The 19,021-nt window shown below is 37.1% G+C and overlaps 1 protein-coding gene across 10 annotated transcripts in view; it reads left to right on the plus strand.

Annotated features, from left to right (window-relative positions):
• The window catches only part of Dlg2 (discs large MAGUK scaffold protein 2), a 1,644,347-nt gene that overhangs the window by 835,614 nt on the left and 789,712 nt on the right, over positions 1-19,021 (plus strand). The gene's annotated exons all lie outside the window — the stretch shown is intronic.

The raw sequence follows: 19,021 nt of genomic DNA on the forward strand, positions 1-19,021 counted from the left end.
ATCACATCAAATTATTTTGGCTTTTTTTTCTAGAAAGATTTAATGTTTATGCAATTAGGTCTTGTTTCTTTAATATACTTTTACCTAAAAGACTTTCACAAGTCGTTACTTGGGGAAATGGCCATTTTCCCCCACTTTTCTCTTGATGATTTAAAACCCTTAGTAAAGTTGAAAGGCAAACACTTAACATCTTTACCCTGTTCAAGCACAGTAACAATTATCAATGTTTTGTTGCATCTGCTCTTCCTAGTTCAATCAAATTCTGCCATTTCTTTTACGTGTGGTCTTTCTGTAGTTTCTAATATCAAGATGCTGCTTCGATAACTTAATACTTTTTGCTTTCAATTAACAATTTTGAGGATGAATAATCCATTCCCTGGGTGTGGTGGCAATCCTAGCACTTAGGAAGGGAAGGCAGGAAGACAGGTGCGTTCAAAGTCAGGTCGTCCTCAGCTGCATACTGAGTTGGAAGACAGCCTGGTCTGTATGAGACAACAATGCCCTGTCTGAAAAACCAACCTCAAAAATGGGAACAAAACTCAACAAAAGTGAGCATCATTTTTATTTTTGTTTTAAGATTTATCTTGCCAGTGTAGTGTAGGCTGGCTTGGAACTCGAGGTAGCTCAGACTGACCTTAAGCTCCAGATCTTCATTAATAGAAAAGTCAGTTTTATGACAAGTAATTTGCATCTGCTAAAAAGTGTCACCCTTCTTTACCGTGCTCCAATACTTACAATGTGTCACCGAGGAGGGATTCCTTTGGTCACACTGGCTTTCCGGTTCTAGAACTTTCCCTGACCTACATACAGAATCTGTCATTTCTTCAGGAGCCTTGGCTCCTTTTAGAGTGAAAATCGAGATCTGGGGCGCAGTTCTGCTCATACTGACGCAGTGCCATGGATTCTCACACATCTGAGTGAAGAGGCAGCACGGTTACAGAAAGTCTCATGCTTGGAGGCCACACCAACAAATCACTTAGTACCTGATGTTACGTAATGTCTCTTTAAAATTTCCTGATTTTAATCTTGTATCTGTAGCTCTTTCCTCTATACTTGTAATTTTCTTCAAGAAATTTTAAAACAATATTTTCTTTCTCAATAATTATTTTACAGTTTACTTAATTCTAGATTAAAATCTCTATATAAAGTTGCATAAAAGTTTAGGCCATATGTATGGATGATATATGATATATCAAATATTGGCTTTAAAATTAGAACATGAAGCCGGACACCTTTGTATTTCCAACACTCAAAGACTCACAGAAGATCTGGAGTCTGAGGTTAGTCTGAGTTACATAATTAATATGTTCCAGGCCAGCCTGGGCTACATAGCAAGATCTATCTTAAAACAAAAGCAACCACAAAACAATGCTCATACACGGGTGTGTGGGTTGAATGAGAGTGAGTGGCATAGGCTTGTGTCACTACTACCAAGCTCAAGAGCACAGAACAACACAAAATATTCATTTGTCATAAGCCTTCCAGACTCTGTCTTAATATAAGTTATCCTAATTACTGTAATTTGAAAACTGGTGAAGTGCCTTATCCTTTACAAAGGTGGATCACATGCATGCCTATTCCCCACTGCCTAGGGGCTTGATTTGGAAGTAATTTAAGTTGTACTGAAAGTTGGAAGTTTAGGGCCTGATCTATCCTTGTTTCTATGGCTCACATTCTTATCTCCACGTACGGTAAACTTCCCAGCATCAAGTGTGTTCTTTTACAAATATGAAGAAGACACATTAGTAAATAGATATATAGCAAATAAATGTCACTTGCCTAATGTTGAGCAGTTTAAAGCAAAAACAAAAGCCCACTGGCAGAAGCCATCTGTTCTTGGCAACTTTCCCAGCTAAACACTTTTAATTGCTTCTGTGATCTTGGTGGGTTGGCATGCCATGGTTTCCAGGGATTTGGGAGAATTGACCTTTATGAAGTAATCACAGTTCGTTGTACAAAAGAACTTTGAGTTATCAAAGCAGGCAGCATGCCCTGCTGTGGAGCCATGGTAATGAGAATGCATCATATGTGTTATAATTCCCCATTTGGATTGAGTTCTTATTACATTCTTCACATATGGGCATTCCAACAGTCAAAGAATTCACCCTAGAAAATGCTGAGAATGTTGTCAATGAGTCTAAAATCTGTAGTCTGTGTATGAGACCTGTTTGTTGATTATGATAATCATTATTGCCACTCTCTAACTTCATTTTCTGTACATAATTTTAAATTATGGTTTGTCTAAATTAAAGTTAACATTAATAATTTATTTATCAAGCAAATACTATAGGATAAGCTCTATGATAAATATATTTCATTTGTTACCTCATGTACCACTCACAACACTATATGGTGCAATTATAAGTTTTGCCTTACAGATAAAGAAAAGCTGAAGGTCTAGGGTAATAAAAAAGGTCAAATGGATAATAAACGACAGCATCACTCAAGACGTGTCTCTGTGATACTGAAGGCTAACTATTTAACCATTCTGGAAGAGATGCCTTTGATACAGGGTTGTCAATTCTCTGTCCTCTATCACATAGCTAGGTAATTACAAGGGCAGGCTTGAACCAGGAAACAAAGACAAAGAAAGAATTGGGACATGAGGGAAAGAAGCCTGCCACTCCGCAAGCCAGGTGAAGCATCTCTCCATCCGTGGGGCAGGAATGCCACACAGCATCTGAGCATTTCCTCTCCCCAGTCAAGAATTTAGGATTTTCTAGAACTCACACCAGAAACCCATTTACAAGAAGAGGACAGTGCTAAACTCTCTGTGCTGCTCCAGTTGCTTCTTGGTTTACCGGATTCGGTTATAATTCCATACCAGGTACGTCCAGAGCCAACTCACATGCTCCTCTTATTAAAAGAAAAAGAGAGAAAAAGAAAGGAAAAAAAGAGGGGGGAGTTCTTAGCAATCTTTTGAGATATAGTTTGAATTCCACCAAAAGAGTATTGACCGCTAATGCTAAGAAAATTTAGAGAGGCCCAAACCCATACTTGGGTACCTCTTAGCTTCCTCTGCTGTCCTACGGGAAGCACATACCCCTACTTGGGTATCTCCATCTGTCTTCTGAATCCTTCTCTTTCTCAACCCTCATGATTCAGTCCATATTAAATGTAGTAAATAAAAATAACCAATAATGGTTTATCATAAACCAATAGCCACGAAACTCCTTTAGGATCAAAGGCATGAATCTTAGTTTGGCCTGAGCCAATCTCCATGAAAGTCTCTGTTTACCGTCTCTCCAACTCTAAAGCTCAAAAGCAAGAGTTAACCGGGTTAGAATTAAACCTAGGTTTGATGTACCCAGGGTCATGTGCCTTCTCTGTATTCCTCGTTTCTGTTGCACATACTTCCTTCATGTCAGTTATCGTTCTATGTTCTCTTCTCTGTTGACAGGGTTTTCTGGCTGACAGATATGTATAATTGTGATCAGGATCCTATATTATTTAGTTACATACTTGCGCTATCCATTCTGGGAGCTCTAAATCCCCACTGGCTTCTTAATAAATGTTTTTGAATATGCAAATTCAATTCCTGATGTAAATTGGCTTATTGCATGGGTAACCGTTGCTGCATAGCTCAGATTAAAACAACACCGAACCTTGAAGTGTTCAATGAATATTGCTGTATACATAATGATGAATGTCATTCACAGAAAGTGAGTTTCATGTCATGCCTCATGTGGATAGTAAGAAAACAGAGGATATTTCATGCTCTGTCTCTACCTAAATATACTAAAGAGAGGACTATAACATGAAGATTAATTCTGGCATTGTATCTTGCAAATACCTAGTCAGAAACATTAATGTTATATTTTTAGTTCAGACCTTCATTCTTTATATTGTATTTGTTCTGCACCAAATATATAATAGATCCCAAGATATTAAGATGAATAAGACATAGTCCCCTCTTTCAATATGCTCATAATTGTGTTAAGAGTTAACCAGATAATTAAAGTACAGTTAGCCTATGGAGGAAATCAGTTCCACTGGTGAAGAAATAACATCTCCTGTCCTTTCTCAATTCTTTGTCTCTGGGAATAGTGAACTAAGACACCACCTGTCAATCAGTGGCTTTCTTTAAGCCAGTATCAGGACTGTGACCTTAGCAGAGAAGACACAGAAGGGGTCACCTGCAGGAAGCCTTTTCTTGAGATATCACAGTTTTCTCTTCTCCTCCCTACAAAGTTCGTGGGTATTTCTGAGAATGGACCATACTCTGACCTACTCATTCCTGACCTATTTTTATCCCAAGCAGTTGAGTTTGCAGAGTATGTATATCCCATAAGCAATGTCATAATAAACAAGCCTCTGGCTGAGAAAGAGAACTCAAGAGGTAAAAGAGGAAGCAGTGAGGCCCTCGAAGAGGAAGAACTATGAGCTGACTCTGAGCAGCCTCGTGACCTTGAACAAGGTGTAAAGCTCCTGAGACCAATGTCTTCCTTCCCTACAAGGAGGAACTGGCTCAGAGATTTCTTTGATTTCTTTCCTGCTTTATATTCCTTATTTCTAAAGGCAGCTTTGCAGCCAATGACACCAAGACTCCACGACTCCACGTAGTAAATACTTAATATCGGTGCCTCTGACAATCCTAATAATTAACCCCCGTATTTTTACAATCTTGTCATTCTTTCCTCATTGAAATATCATATATGTGATGCTTGCCAGTGGCATGTTAAAGTTAATGTGGGTACAAAGGCCTTCCTTAAAACAGTCAGGGCTAGTTATTAACTAGACCACTAATAATTTGGACTCATTGTGGTTTCCAGTTCAATACTTTATTGAATGTTTGTATTTTTAATCTCCAGTGATGGTGATTAAGTTATTTCCTTCCTACTCAGCATAAAAAGTAATAAGGTTTTCTAATTATCATTTTATTTCTGTGGACCCAAACTGGCACTCCTCTAAATAGTACTAAATATTACCTCTGAGATATAAAAGCATGATTATGATTTTATAGTCTTGTACATAAAGGATGGCCATATTTTCTTGATAACATAGGATTACTTCTCAGCTGTTGGAAAAAATAGTATATTGGCAGAAGCTGGGCCCTATATTTCTGAATATGAGAAGTTTAAACAAATATAAATATTTAAAATCCTATCAATGAGGGGCTGGAGAGATGGTTCAGTGGTTAAGGGTCTATGCTGCCAAGTTAGGTGGCTCAAACCTTCCTGTAACTCCCGATCTATGGGAATCTAAAGCCTCTGGCATGGGGTGCCACCTCCCTGCACTCTTGCAACTCCCTTGAAACATATGTAGTAATTAACCAAAATCTTTTCTAAAATCCTACTTTTAAGTATATGGATTAATGAATTCTACCTCTCCTACATGCTCATTTTCACTATTGTGTATTTAGGGGAAAAATACTTACCTCTTGTATTGGCTTCCAGGCAGCTTGCTCGTTTCTTTAATTGGAGGTTAGAATCTCCGACCACCTAGAGCTGTTTTGATGAATTAGAGCTTTACTCTTTTGGTGGGTAAGAAGGCTTTGCTAGAAAAAGCTGGGATTATTAATTGCCCATTATTGAATTACAATGATCATACCGTTAATACGTCCCTGTGTGTTTATTTAGCACTGCCTGTTCATTTCACAGTCGAGAAAACAGGCACAGGGTAGAATCCACAGAAACACTGATGACAATTAGTAGCAGAATTGGGCCAAAGATGTGGCTGTCTGTGTCTGTAGTGCCTTTTTCTGTCTTCCGAACTGACTTTTCTATGTCATTCAAACTGACTTCTCTAGGAAGACAGAAATTCATTTCCTCAATAATGTATCCAGCCGTTTCTTGGAGGGTTGTTATGTGGCAGGCTTGCTGTGTACCAGAGATACAATGATAAAGAAAGTGCGGCGTTGGCATCCCAGAGCCTACAGCTCCATCTCTTAGAGAACAGCCATGAGCTGGGCCCTTCTTCACCTAAAATAAAGACGTTCAGGCTAGATTGATTCAATTGAGATGTGTTGAGCCCCTTCAATTAACTTTTAGCCTTAGCTTCTTCATTTTTTAAATGATTTTGAATCCCTCCCCCAATGCTTACTCTCAACTATTTTCCAATCTACAGAGTCCTATCAGTATGAATTTCAGGGTATTTTCAAATCAATTTCCCTAATATTTTTGGATTACTGCTTATGCAAGACTGACAAGCTAATCATCTTTTTTCTCATTTCTGGCCATTTGTTTAAGATTATTTGAAAGCAGAATTTAAATTTTCTGAGGAAAGTCTGTTGCTTCACATAACACTTTTGTAGTTAGTTTACTCAAGAGGCATACATGTACACAAGATATAACTGATGACTTAAAAATTAAGCTTTATTTGAATTGCAGTTAAGGAACTAACTACTACATGTGTGACATTAGTCAGTGGACATAAATTTTAGGGTCTCTGTTTTACCTATAAAATGGTGATTATATATGCTTTGAAATTACAGTGGAATGCTAAAATGAGAGAGACAGTACATGCATACTACATAATCTAGTCTTGGAAGAAGATACACTCAGCAATTAATGGCTATCACTCCATAACTTGGGGTTTAAGTATTTTAACTGCTATAATTTTGCTAATGCTCACATTCTTCATAACAGAGTAATAGTCATTTGAATATGGTTATGAGTTTCAGAACTGAAAGACATTCCTTGGAGTTATTCTATCAGTTATTTGCCTTCAGGACAAATTGATTGCAAAATAGTGTAAAAGCTTCTTGAGAAAATGCCCAATGAATTTCTCATAGACGAGTTCAATGAAACGGGGGATTTGCTTTTATTTTTCAAGTGAAGCCAGGGAAATCATGGTACCTGATTTGAATTACAAATTCAAGAGCTGTGCTGTTTTCTTCCCAGTGTAACATTAGCACCATGGAGGTGGCCAACAATCTATACAAACTGAAAGTTCTTGAACAGTTAAACTGGAATGTTGTGAGGCTTAAATTATGTTCATGTGTATATTTAATAAATGACTACCCTAAGGGTATTTATTGCTCTTTGACATAATAGTGTTCAAAGGAATATAATTCATGGACGCATTTATCAACCAAATACAGTAACAAATTTCTTTATATAAATAATAAGGACACTGCCTAAGAGAATGGATTTGAGATATTAGTTATCTATGTGATACCTGTGCTTACTTGATGTATCCTCTAAGTTGTAAGACTTCAGTTTTAGGCTGCTGTCTCTAGAGCATCTTCTAAGTACTACTTATAATTTATTTATTTTGCTTGCTTATAAGTGATGTTTATTTCACTCAAATATTAAAGCTAATATTTAGAAAAATAATACTGAACTGGTTGTATTCATAAATAAAGATAAACAGATGCACCATTAAAAGTATCCAACAAGATTTATAGTTACTTAAAGGATAAGATTTAATTAGGAGTATATCACTATAAAATATCATACCTGAATATCAAAAAGTAAAGAGCAAATATAATTATTAATTGTATTTATCAAACAAGCTAAATGCAGTGTTATTTGCTAGAAGTCATAACAGTGAATGAGCTCTGTGCTCTATTATTTGTTCAAAGCATTATGAAAGCTTCAATAAATTAAAATGTTCAGTGCTGGTGCAAGAACTGGCAGGCAAATCCAATAAAACGGCTAATACCAGTCTCAGAGATAGGTCTTCTTGTTTACTTTCTGTTGGACAGAAACAATTCATTAGAGGAAAATATTTATCTGGTTTACATTTCCTCGGTCAAGATACATCACTGAGGCAAGTTAGGGCAGGAACTGAAGCAGAACCCAGGAGGAATTATGTTTACTGTCTTGCTTCCCTGCCTCATGCCCAGCCAACTTTTCTTTTTACCTTCTAGGACCATCTACTTTTCAGGGTGTGGCATTGTCTTCAGGGGCCTGGGACCATTCATATTAATCAACAGTCAACACAGTTCCCCACAGCTATGACCAGTCTGATCTGCACAATCCCTGAACACTACAAATTAACCGTGTGATGAAGGAATACAAACCCAAGAGGGTATTAAGGGGTTTATTCAAAGCACAATACTCACAAAGGTGAAATTGCTCGAAGATCAAGTTAAAGTCATCACACATAATTAAGAAGTCAGGAGCAGAGCAGTTCCTACAGATATTGCTCCATTCATAACTCTGCCATCTAGTGGTGCTATTAACTTAAATGACTCAATTTCTCTTCATTTTCCTGCCTTATGAAAAAGAGGTAATAGATGTTACATCACAAGTCATGTGGATAAAATAAAGCATAATTATATGGATGATTCATTTAGTATTCAGTCATTATATATTGCTATTGATGTTTACCAAGTATTACAATCTACTAATAGGTTTATTTGAAAATAAAACCATAAAATAGCCACTTTCTGTCCTCATAAATTTGCTTAAAAACATCAATAAAATCCTAGCAAAGCAAACTCAGGGCACACTGAAAAGATTAACAATGACACAAAGGCATTCGTCCTGTGAATATATGGATTATTCAGAAGCCATCCCATCAGTGAGCACATCGTAATCACAGAATGAAGAATATCATCCAGATTGTCATTTCAATAGCTTAATAAGAAACACTGGATTAAATTTAAATCCTTTCATGGTGAAGTCTCTGAACAATTTAGGTATAGCAGTAGGCATCCTCACAGTAGAACCAGGTTTGATAGACTCGCATATAACATTGCAGTCAACAGAGAAAAATTGGAAAATTTCACCCAAGATGCACAGCAAAAACAAGGCGCCCATTATCACCAGTTATTTTCACTGTAGCAATGGGAAGCCTAATTGCAGCAATTAGTCAAGGGAGGGAAGTCAGCGGTCTCTAAGTTGGAAAAGAAGATATTAATGGCTTCCATTTGTAAATGATTCAGCTCATACAGAAGAACCCTTAAGATTCCAACAAAATATTGTTAAAATTAATTCAATAGAGTTACAAGATATCAACACCCAGAAACCAATGGCATTCCTGTGTGCCATCAACAAATTAAGTGAAGAAGAAATTAAGAGAACAATCTTATTTACAATAGCAACAAGAAAATGAGAAATTTTGGAATCCATTAAACAAAGAAGGTAAATGATGTACACGGGAAGCCAAAGAGCAGAGAAAGTCATTTCAAAATCCACAAAGAGAAAGAGAGAAATTATGGGTTCAGGGATCAAGAGGGTATATATTGTTATGGTATTCCCTTTTCTATTTTGTATTATTAGTAGTATTAATTGCTCATTGGAGAGAGTGAATATGATATGGATAAAGAGGTCAAAGGACAGCTGCCAAGAGTTCATTCTCTCCTTCTACCTTGTAGGAGTTCTCTTATTTCTGTCACAGTGTTGTTTTCTCTAGCCTAGAGGGCCTTCAAGGTTCCAGGTTCTCTTGTCTACATCATCCATCTTGTTTTGCTCTAGGAATACTGGCATTACAGATGCATGCCACAACGAACGGCTTTATACATAGGTCATAGTGATCCAACATAGGAGATCAGGCTTTTGTGGCTGGCGTTTTTAACAACTGAGAATTCTGATTTACAAAGGTTTAATACAATCTGATGGAGGAAGGTCATTGGTTAAATAATAAAGAAACTGCCTAGGCCCATTTATAGGCCAGCCCTTAGGTGGGTGGAGTAAACAGACAGGATGCTGGGAGAAAGAAGCCGAGTAAGGAGTTGCCATGATTCTCCCACTCCAGACAGACGCAGGTTAAGATCTTTCCTGGTAAGCCAGCTCATGGTGCTACATAAAATATTAGAAATGGGTTAGTTCAATATGTAAGAGCTAGCCAATAAGAGGCTAGAACTAATGGGCAAGGCAGTGATTAAAAGAATACAGTTTCCGTGTAATTATTTCGGGGCATAAGCTAGCCATGCGGGCGGTCGGGTGCCTGGGAGCGCGTAGCCCACCGCTCTTATTACAACAACAATCTCTATCAGAATACAAATGTTCTTTTACACACACAGAAAGAAATAAAACAAAACTAACATTCATATACCATACGGAAGACCCTGAAGCCAAAGCAATTTTGAATAAAAACAATAAAGCTGGTAGCATCATAATATCAGATCCCAAAATATACTGCACTGTCCTTGTAACCAAAACAATATAATACTGGTGCAAAGCACACACATACAGATCAATGCTACAGAATAGGCAAACCAAAAATAAATTCACACATTTATAACTAGCACATTTCCCCCCAAATGTGCCAAGAACATTCTCTTCGATAAATGTTATTAGGAACATTAGACAGACACATGCAAAAGAATAAAATTATATTCCCATCTGAAACTATAAAAACAACAGCAACTCTCAATGACTTAAAGATGTAAATGCAACTCTCCAAACCTACTACATATTGCAAAACTACTAGAAGGAAACACAAAGGAAATTATCTATGACTCTAGTCGAGGTAATGATGTTTTGGATACAGAGAGAAAAGGCAAGAGCTGAAAAATAGAACTATAGCAAACTGGAAAGCTTCTTGCTGAAAAGAAACAGAAGAGTTGATTTATAGAATGCAAGCGCTCTCTTCAAGTTATGCTTCCAGATAAAAGGTTGAAAAGTCAGTAGTAAAACTGTTATCAACTCAAATAACTGAACATCAAGAATGTAAGTAATTAAATTTAAAGTAGACAAGGTTGAATAAATATTTCTCAAATGAACATATGCCAAATAACCAACAGGTACTTAAAAACATCAATATGTGTAATCTCTTCATACATATCCAATATAATATTTGAAATCTTTGCAAGAGCAATAAAATTACTGAAGGAGTTTAAGGGACTACAAATAAAAAAGAAAGAAGTCCAAGTATCTTTATTTGCAGATGATATGATTTACCTAGAAAAGACCCTAAAGATTCCACCAGGAAATGTCTATGACTGGTAAATTCTTTCAGCAAAATGGCATGATATAAAATTAAAACACAAAAATTGTAGGCTTTCTAGATACAAATTACAGATTGATAAAAAAATCAGAGGAACGATACCTTTCATATTAGCTTCAGAAAAGAGCACACACACTATGTGGATAACTTTAATGAATAAAACGAAAGACAAGAAAGGATATAAAGGTAGCCTCAGAAGATGGAAAAAATACCTCATGCTCATTGATTTGTATGACTAATATTTTGTAATCAAAAAAATTTAAATCAAAGTTACAGAGAGATACTGTGTAAAACCTGCTAAGGTGGCCATTTTCAAAGAGACAATGTCCATTTTCAATAGAGACAATAATTTGTGGTGGTATACACCTCTAATCCCAAATGCCAGAAGCATTTCTAAAACATAAGAAAAAGTTACTCTGATAGAGATAGGGCACAAGGTAGTTGAGGGAGATATAACCTTTGGAGATACTGGTTAATGCGTATAAAAATCATAGTTTGATAGCAAAAATAATTTCAAGACAAACTATATGACAAGGTGTTTATAGTCAATTATTATAATATACAGTATTTTGAACTAATGCTGGGATGGTGAGTGTAATCACAGAAATAACTATGCCATGTGAATCATGCATGATCTAACTATATTTACTTATTTCACAATGTATAATCACGTTAAGGTATCCTCTTCCACATGGAAAACACATATAACTTAATATGTCAAGTAAAAACACTGAATTTGAGGGGTTGGGGAGATGGCTCAGAGGGTAAGAGTGCTGACGGTTCTTCCAGAGGTCCTCAGTTCAATTCCCAGCAACCACATTGTGGCTCACAACCATCTATAATGAGATCTGGTGCCCTCTTCGGGCCTGCAGACATACATGCAGATAGAACACTGTATACATAATAAATAAATATTTCAAAAAAACATTAAGTTTGACAAGTCTGTACCCAATATCTGGTTTTCAGAAATACTTTCTAAATGTCATTGTAATAGAAATTATATTGTAGTAAAAGCATGTGATAGAAGAAGATATGGGCTAGAGAGGTAGATCATTGAAATGGAATGTGTGCTGTCCTTGTTGATAACCTAGTTTGGTTTCCAGTACCCACATTGGGTATCTCCCAACTGCCTGTAATTGGTGCACCAAAAGATCCAACACCTTCTGATGGCCTCCATACGCCATCATGAGCGCAAACCTACACAGAGAATCAAAAAAAATCCTCAAATATAACAAATACATTCTGCCATTCTGCCGTCAATGAAGTGGTGACTTAAAAATATTATTCGTGTGACATCTGGCCCCCAACTATTTGTGCTACATTTTTGTGATGCGTAGTAATGAGAAAATGTTTTTAATACTATTTAATTATTTCGTTATTTTTTTAACTTTTCATGTTATGTATGTTGACCTTATTTTTTCTACCCCACCCCTGCCAAGTCTTTCTTGATCTTCCCCATCTCCATACCCAGTCGACTTCATGTTCTTTCTCTTTTTTAAACAGAGAGAGTTGGGAGGGAGGGAGAGGGCTGGGTAGAGAATCCAATGAAATTCAGAGACAGAAAATAACAAACAATAACAGCAACAACAAAGCACACAGAAAAACAAGAAGTTCCTTTTGTACTGGTCACCTACTCCTGAGCATAAAACCTATCCTGGACTGTGGTTGATATATCCATTATCACTCCATTGAAGAAAACTGATTTTCCCTCTCTCAGTGGGTATCAGGTACAAACAGCTTCCTCGTTAAGGCTGAGAGTCTGTGCTCACTTCCCTTCTCTGTCCTGGGATTTTGTCTGACTTGATTTGTATAGGTTTTGTATATACAGTTCATCTCTGTGTTGTAAATGTGTCCAATCCTGTCTAGAAGATGCTCTTTCCTTGGAGTCATCCACCACCTCTGACTCTTATACTATTTCCACATCCCCTTGTGCCGATCTCCGAACCTCAAGATCAGGGTTTTGTTAAAGGTGTTCTACTTGAGTATGAGTGCACAAGGTATCTCCCTCTCCCTCTCCCTCCCTCCCTCCCTCCCTCCCTCCCTCCCTCCCTCCCTCCCTCCCTCCCTGCCTCCCTCCCTCCTCCTCTCTCTCCAGTGTCCAATTATGAGTCTCTGTGTCAGCTACTCTCTACTGCAAGAATAAATTTCTCTGATGAGGGCTGAGCAATGCACTCATCTTAGGTAGAGTGCTACATCATCACAAGCTGTTTTACTATTAGGTCTTTCCCGAGAGCCTAGGACCTATCAGGCCTCAGGCTATTGGCCTCATTAACAGTTTCAGGTCTGCTTCATGAGATAGAATCCACACCTGAAACAGATTGGTTACTCTCATAATATCTGTGCTAATCTTGTGCTAGTATGTCTTGTATGTTATGAGTATCAGGGTTCATAGTTGGGTGAGACTGAGATTACCATTTAAATTTCTTTCATATATATATATATATATATATATATAATTATAGTTATATGTATGTATACTAGAAGGCTTCTGGAGTAGTGGCGGCTTTCCATATGGCTTTTCAAAAGGTCCTTATATTAGCTGTTTATCCCCATTTCCCCACCTTTAGTCTACCCTTTCATTCCCCTCCCCATTTAATTAGAATGCATAATTTAAAATATGAATATTGATTTTATATACTTATTTTGATCGCAGTACTACTTAGATTAGGTGCTATATTATGAGATGGAGTAACATGTATTTGCAGACTGTTGAACTGTAGTCCAGTTTCTCACAAGAAGTAAAATATTCTCTAATTCTAATGGTAATTCTAATCAGCCCATACTGCATGTTCACTATTTATATCTAAATCTACATCATATATGTTCTTACAAAGAAATAAAATGTATCAGTTTTATATCTTGTAGAAAAGAACACAGAAATTTTTAAAATTGTTGTATATTTTAATATTTTGCAATAATTCAAGTAATCAACTTTGAATAACCAGGAAAAATGAGATGAATATTCTTCTTTACCTATATATGTGAGAGATAATCCCTGTTATAAAATGTAACATTTTACATCTGTGGGATTTATTCCATTTAGTAAATTTTGCATGAACTTAATTATAAATTTAACCTTTAGATGATTAATATCAGACTGGCTCCTTTGTTTTAAAAACCTCGAAGTGGAGAATGCAACAGAGGTTACGAAATTGTTCTGGAGAACAGCTGGGAGCCTCATCCAGAGTTGTGGTTTGTTTAATACTCAGTGCTCTTTCGGGGAGAGCCGAGAGAAATATGAGCCTCAGCATATGCTTCTTTCTGCATGAAAGCTCGCTAAAATCCCCAGTGGGTTTCAAGTGATAGGCAATAGCATTTTATTGTCTCTGTTATATAGTTTGTCACTTGGTTATGTTCAGGTTAGCACTTTGTAACACATAGTTTTAGACTTTTCCCCTCTTGTGAGCTCTCAAGACCTTGTATTTTTTCACCCAATTTTACTATACTAGATTCCATTCATCAACATTTTTTTCCTGTGGTGAATGTTTTTCTTGCAATGTGCTATATTTTTCTCTTCTGCTAGACATGGCTTGGAACTAAGCTTTATTTATTCTAGACTTCCTTCCTGTACCTAAGCTTAAACCCTGTGCACATGGAGGCAATGTTTCATTACATGAGGGAATGAAGAAGCGATAGACTCACTGTTTCCTAGAGTCCACTCTAATCAGGTCCCATATTTCCTCAGCAAGACCAGAAGCCTTGGGAGGGTCAGGTGTCAGGCATTACATGGATTTTGTACCTTATACCTGTTTATAAGCTTAGAATTATTGCCTGTTGACGTGAATTGTTTTGCTCTATAAAGCAAGTTTGGATGAAATTATAAGAAGGTTCTGGTTATCAGTACACATTCCGGTTAAATTTACAAACAAGAACTTATGATGCAGTGCTGACTTTGCCTCAAGTTTTTCATACCAACTTCCAATAAGTAGTTAAAATCATTTTGTTTCCCTTTCCAAATATGGATGAGCACATGCTTCTGCTCACAAATAAGTGAGAAAAGCAAACGTCTCCAGAATCTGAAACTTCTGCTCTGATGCTAGGGATGTGGTTCAGGGTGAGAGTGCTCGCCTAGCATGCTTTGACATCCAGGGTTCCATGCTCAGCCCTGCAGCAATCAGGGAATCAAACCACACATTAACAAAAATAGTTATTCTCTAACAAGCGTGGTGAATGAAGAAAGAAAGAAGTGAAATGGCTGTGTTCTGATAAGTACAATACCGTAAAGTAAGAAGAGAGAAGTTAGAAGGATAAATTCATTAGAAAAAAAAAAAAGCCAAACTAGTGAATATTGAAGGATGCAGCTGAGAGGCAGAATGAATGTTTTGGAAAGAGAAATCTATGTAGTTGCTTGTTTGTTTTTAATCATTGGGGGCTTATCGTCCAGCTCCCAAATAAACACATAGAGATTTGTTTCTAGCCAGATTTTCTAACTTCTATCTTCTCTTTTTAACTATATTTTGCCTTTGGGCATTTTACCTTTCTTTATTCTATATATCTTTCTTTCCTTCTTACTCCGTGGCTAGCGGCTGTGTGGCTGGTTGTGTTCCTGGCCCCTGGCATCTTCCTCTCCTTTTCTTGCTCCTCTTTTTCTCTCTTGCGCCTGGATTTCTGCTCCTCTTTATTCTCGCTGCCTGGCAGCCCCACCTGTCCCTCTCCCCCTTGCTATTGACCATTCTGTTTTTGACCAATCAGAAGTTTTATAAAGGCAAAGTAACACAGTTTTACAGAGTTAAACAAATGCAACATAAAGGAATGCAGCCCATCTTTGCATCATTAAACAAATGTTCTGCAGCATAAATGAATGTAACACATCTTAAACTAATATTCCATAAGCCTGTGATGTAATTATAGTGAAGCATGAAGTGTGAAGAAGTGGACTGGGTACATTCAAAGTACAAGGACCAAAGCTAGGACTAGTTGATGATCCATACTATAGGAATAAAGGTAGCTCTGTGCTTAGCAAAGTTGTGGTTAACTTTCAAGCATTTAGCATATATCAAATTGATAGTGCTGTTCATGATCACATAGAGTTACATGAATCTCTCAGAACATTCTTACAAAAAGCACCATACCTTTAAGTCTCCGCTGGGAAAATCATAATTCCTACATCATACATCTGGGCTAAATCTACTCTAATAATAAGCATTTTTACATAGGTTCTTGTATCTGACAGGTAATTATTAAAGCTTCTAAATTAACATATTAGAAATTTGAGAGACTGGAGAATAGCTCAGCAGTTAGCACCGACTTCTCTTCTAAAAGACCAGGGTTCAATTCCCACCACCCACATAATAGTTCATAACTGTGTGTAACTCCAGTCTCATGGGATTCAATGCTCTCTTCTGTCTTCTGAGCGCACCAGATATGCATGAAGTCTACCGACACATCAGGGAAAACACCTATACACATTAAAAAGAAACAATAATTGTCTTTCTGTGTCTGGGTTACCTCACTCAAAATAATGTTTTCTAGTTCCATCCATTTTCCTGCATAATTCAAGATGTCATTATTTTTTTCTGCTGTGTAATACTCCATCGTGTAAATGTACCAAATTTTCCTTATTCGTTCTTCGGTTGAGGGGCATTCAGGTTGTTTTCAGGTTCTGGATATGACAAATAATGCTGCTATGAATATATTTGAGCACATGTCCTTGTGACACAATTGAACATCCTTTGGATATATACCCAAAAGTGGTATTGTTGAGTCTTGAGAAATTGCCACACTGACATCCAAAGGGGCTGTACCAACTTGCCTTCCACCAGCAATGCAAAAATGTTCCCTTTACCCCACAACCTCTCCAACATAAGTTGTCATCAGTATTTTTGATCTTGGCTATTCTTACAGGTGTAAGATGGAATCTCAGAGTAGTTTGGTTTGCATTCCTCTGATGACTAAGGATGTTGAACATTTCCTTAAGTGTCTTTCAGCCATTTTAGATTCCTCTGTTGAGAGTTCTTTGTTTAGGTCTGTACTCCATTGTTTTTTACTCACTCATAGGTGGTTTTTAAACATAAAGCAAAGAAAACCAGACTACACACCACAATCCCAGAGAACTTAGACAACAATAAGTACACTAAGAGAGACTTACATAGATCTAATCTACATGGGAAGTAGAAAAAGACAAGATCTCCTGAGTAAATTGGGAGCATGGGGACCTTGGGGAAGGGTGAAAGGGGGAGGGGAGGGGAGAGGCAGGGAGGGGAGCAGAGAAAAATGTAGAGCTCAATAAAAATCAATAAAAAGAGAGTATATATATATATATATATATATATATATATATATATATATGAAACAATAGCCCATGTAGCTTCAGGGAATAAGCTGAAGGAATTTGAGTTGTCTTACCCAAATGCCTGGAGATTTGGCACTGGATTGGTCACCCAGGTTTTCATGAGCTACTGTGTTAGGACAAAAGACCTCTGCTCAGAACCCAGTGTTCCACGTTTCTTTGGCAATGGTTCTGTTCATTCTCATAGACATTAGGTCTTACAGACAAGCTCACCATGAGCCAAGTTGCCTTAATGGATGTGCTGGAAGGAGCTCAATGTTGCAGAGACAAAACTGTAATTTGAGCTGTGGCGAAAGGAAACAAATTGATCATTTCAGGCTGTCTGTGCCTGAATCTACAGCAGCCCTTTCTCATCAGTAAAGACCTGCCTATGTGATGTAGTTGCATCCCCAAATGGTACCACATGTGAATTACTTATTTAGATCCACTGTTAAGCCTTCTGCTGTATTCCCAAGGGTGGTTATAGTCTTTTAAATGCTCGATAAAAGTGTGATAAAAGTTTAATATGTGTTGATACATACATGATCCTTGGCAATGTTTTTTTTTTAATTCTCTTTCCAAATTAAAAAATGTAATGTTTTGTTCGCATCCAGTAAAGGACAGTGTGCAGCATCCCCTGGATCTCTAGAGTAGTTAGCCTGCCAAAGGTTGATGAGATGGATGGCCAGAGAATAGCCTGCGCAAACCTTGTTTCCCTAAGCAAGCAGCACAAAACAGAGGAGAAAAATCAATTTCTGAGATCAAAATTAAGTACCATGGTTAAGTCTGTTTCTGTAGGAAAACTAAATAAAATAGAAAAGTAGAATTGATTGGGCTTTCTTAAATTCTTTATTGATGTCCTTGTGATGCAGGGCAGACAAGAGATATAAACCCAAAATACATTGTTAATACTTGCACTGTTACTAAATGTAAAATGTGGCAGAAGCAGACACATGTGAAATTTCATTAGGAAAAGTTGCTGTAGGTAAGAGCAAAAAGATGGGGGAGAGAGAGTAAAAAAAGAAACAAAATGACCTTTTTTCCTAAATTGTTCCAGTGTCTAGTTCTGCTCTTCATGATATTTTAGTTATATGGAGTAATTTTGTTTTTAAAATCTTCCCTTTTAATCCAAACAAAATCAAGATTTATATGTCAAGTATTCTTTTGTGTTATAATGGCTTTACGGAGATATGATTGATGCATACAATATATTGACAATATTTTGACATCCACATCCACACCTCCATCCCTGCCACCACAGTGAAGATAATGACCATGTCCATCGTTCTCAAATATTTCCTTATGCTCTTTCACAAGCTTTCTTTTCTCTGGCCATATCCATCAGTAGCAGTCACTACTGTCAGCTTTGTTTGATTTTTCTTGATTTTTTTTACTGCAATCATTCACTGTGGTTTTTTTTTCTTAATTTCCAATTTATATTACTCAACCTCATTATCTTTGAAAATAAATCTGGGCTGTTGTTGGTTCTTTTTTCTTACTTAATAGTATTTCATTCTATAGATATCATATACTTTGGTTATTTGTGTGTTCCAGAGGGTTGAATATTTTCATTTTGGGATGATTACAAATAAAACATTCGTGGAATGTGTGTGCCGTCTTTGAAGGGACATAGTCTTCCATTTGTCTTAGGCAAATGGCAAGAACAGAGTTGCTATGTCATACTGTGTTACATGTTTAACTTTAGGGAAGCAGCAGACTATTCCAAGCTTACACTGCTTTACACTGCCAAAGCCTTTATTTCCTTCTGCATCTGCAGCTTCTTTCTCTTGTAGGCTGGAAACTTCCCTAACTCAGGGTGGCTATAAAATCATATTTATTTCCTCTGGGTAGGCAACCATGTTCTCCATCACTGTGCCCCCAGCTACATGACTTTCTCCCATCTCCTGCCTTCAT

Source organism: Chionomys nivalis, chromosome 23 (assembly GCF_950005125.1).
Source record: "Chionomys nivalis chromosome 23, mChiNiv1.1, whole genome shotgun sequence".
NCBI classification, from domain to species: Eukaryota; Metazoa; Chordata; class Mammalia; order Rodentia; family Cricetidae; genus Chionomys; species Chionomys nivalis.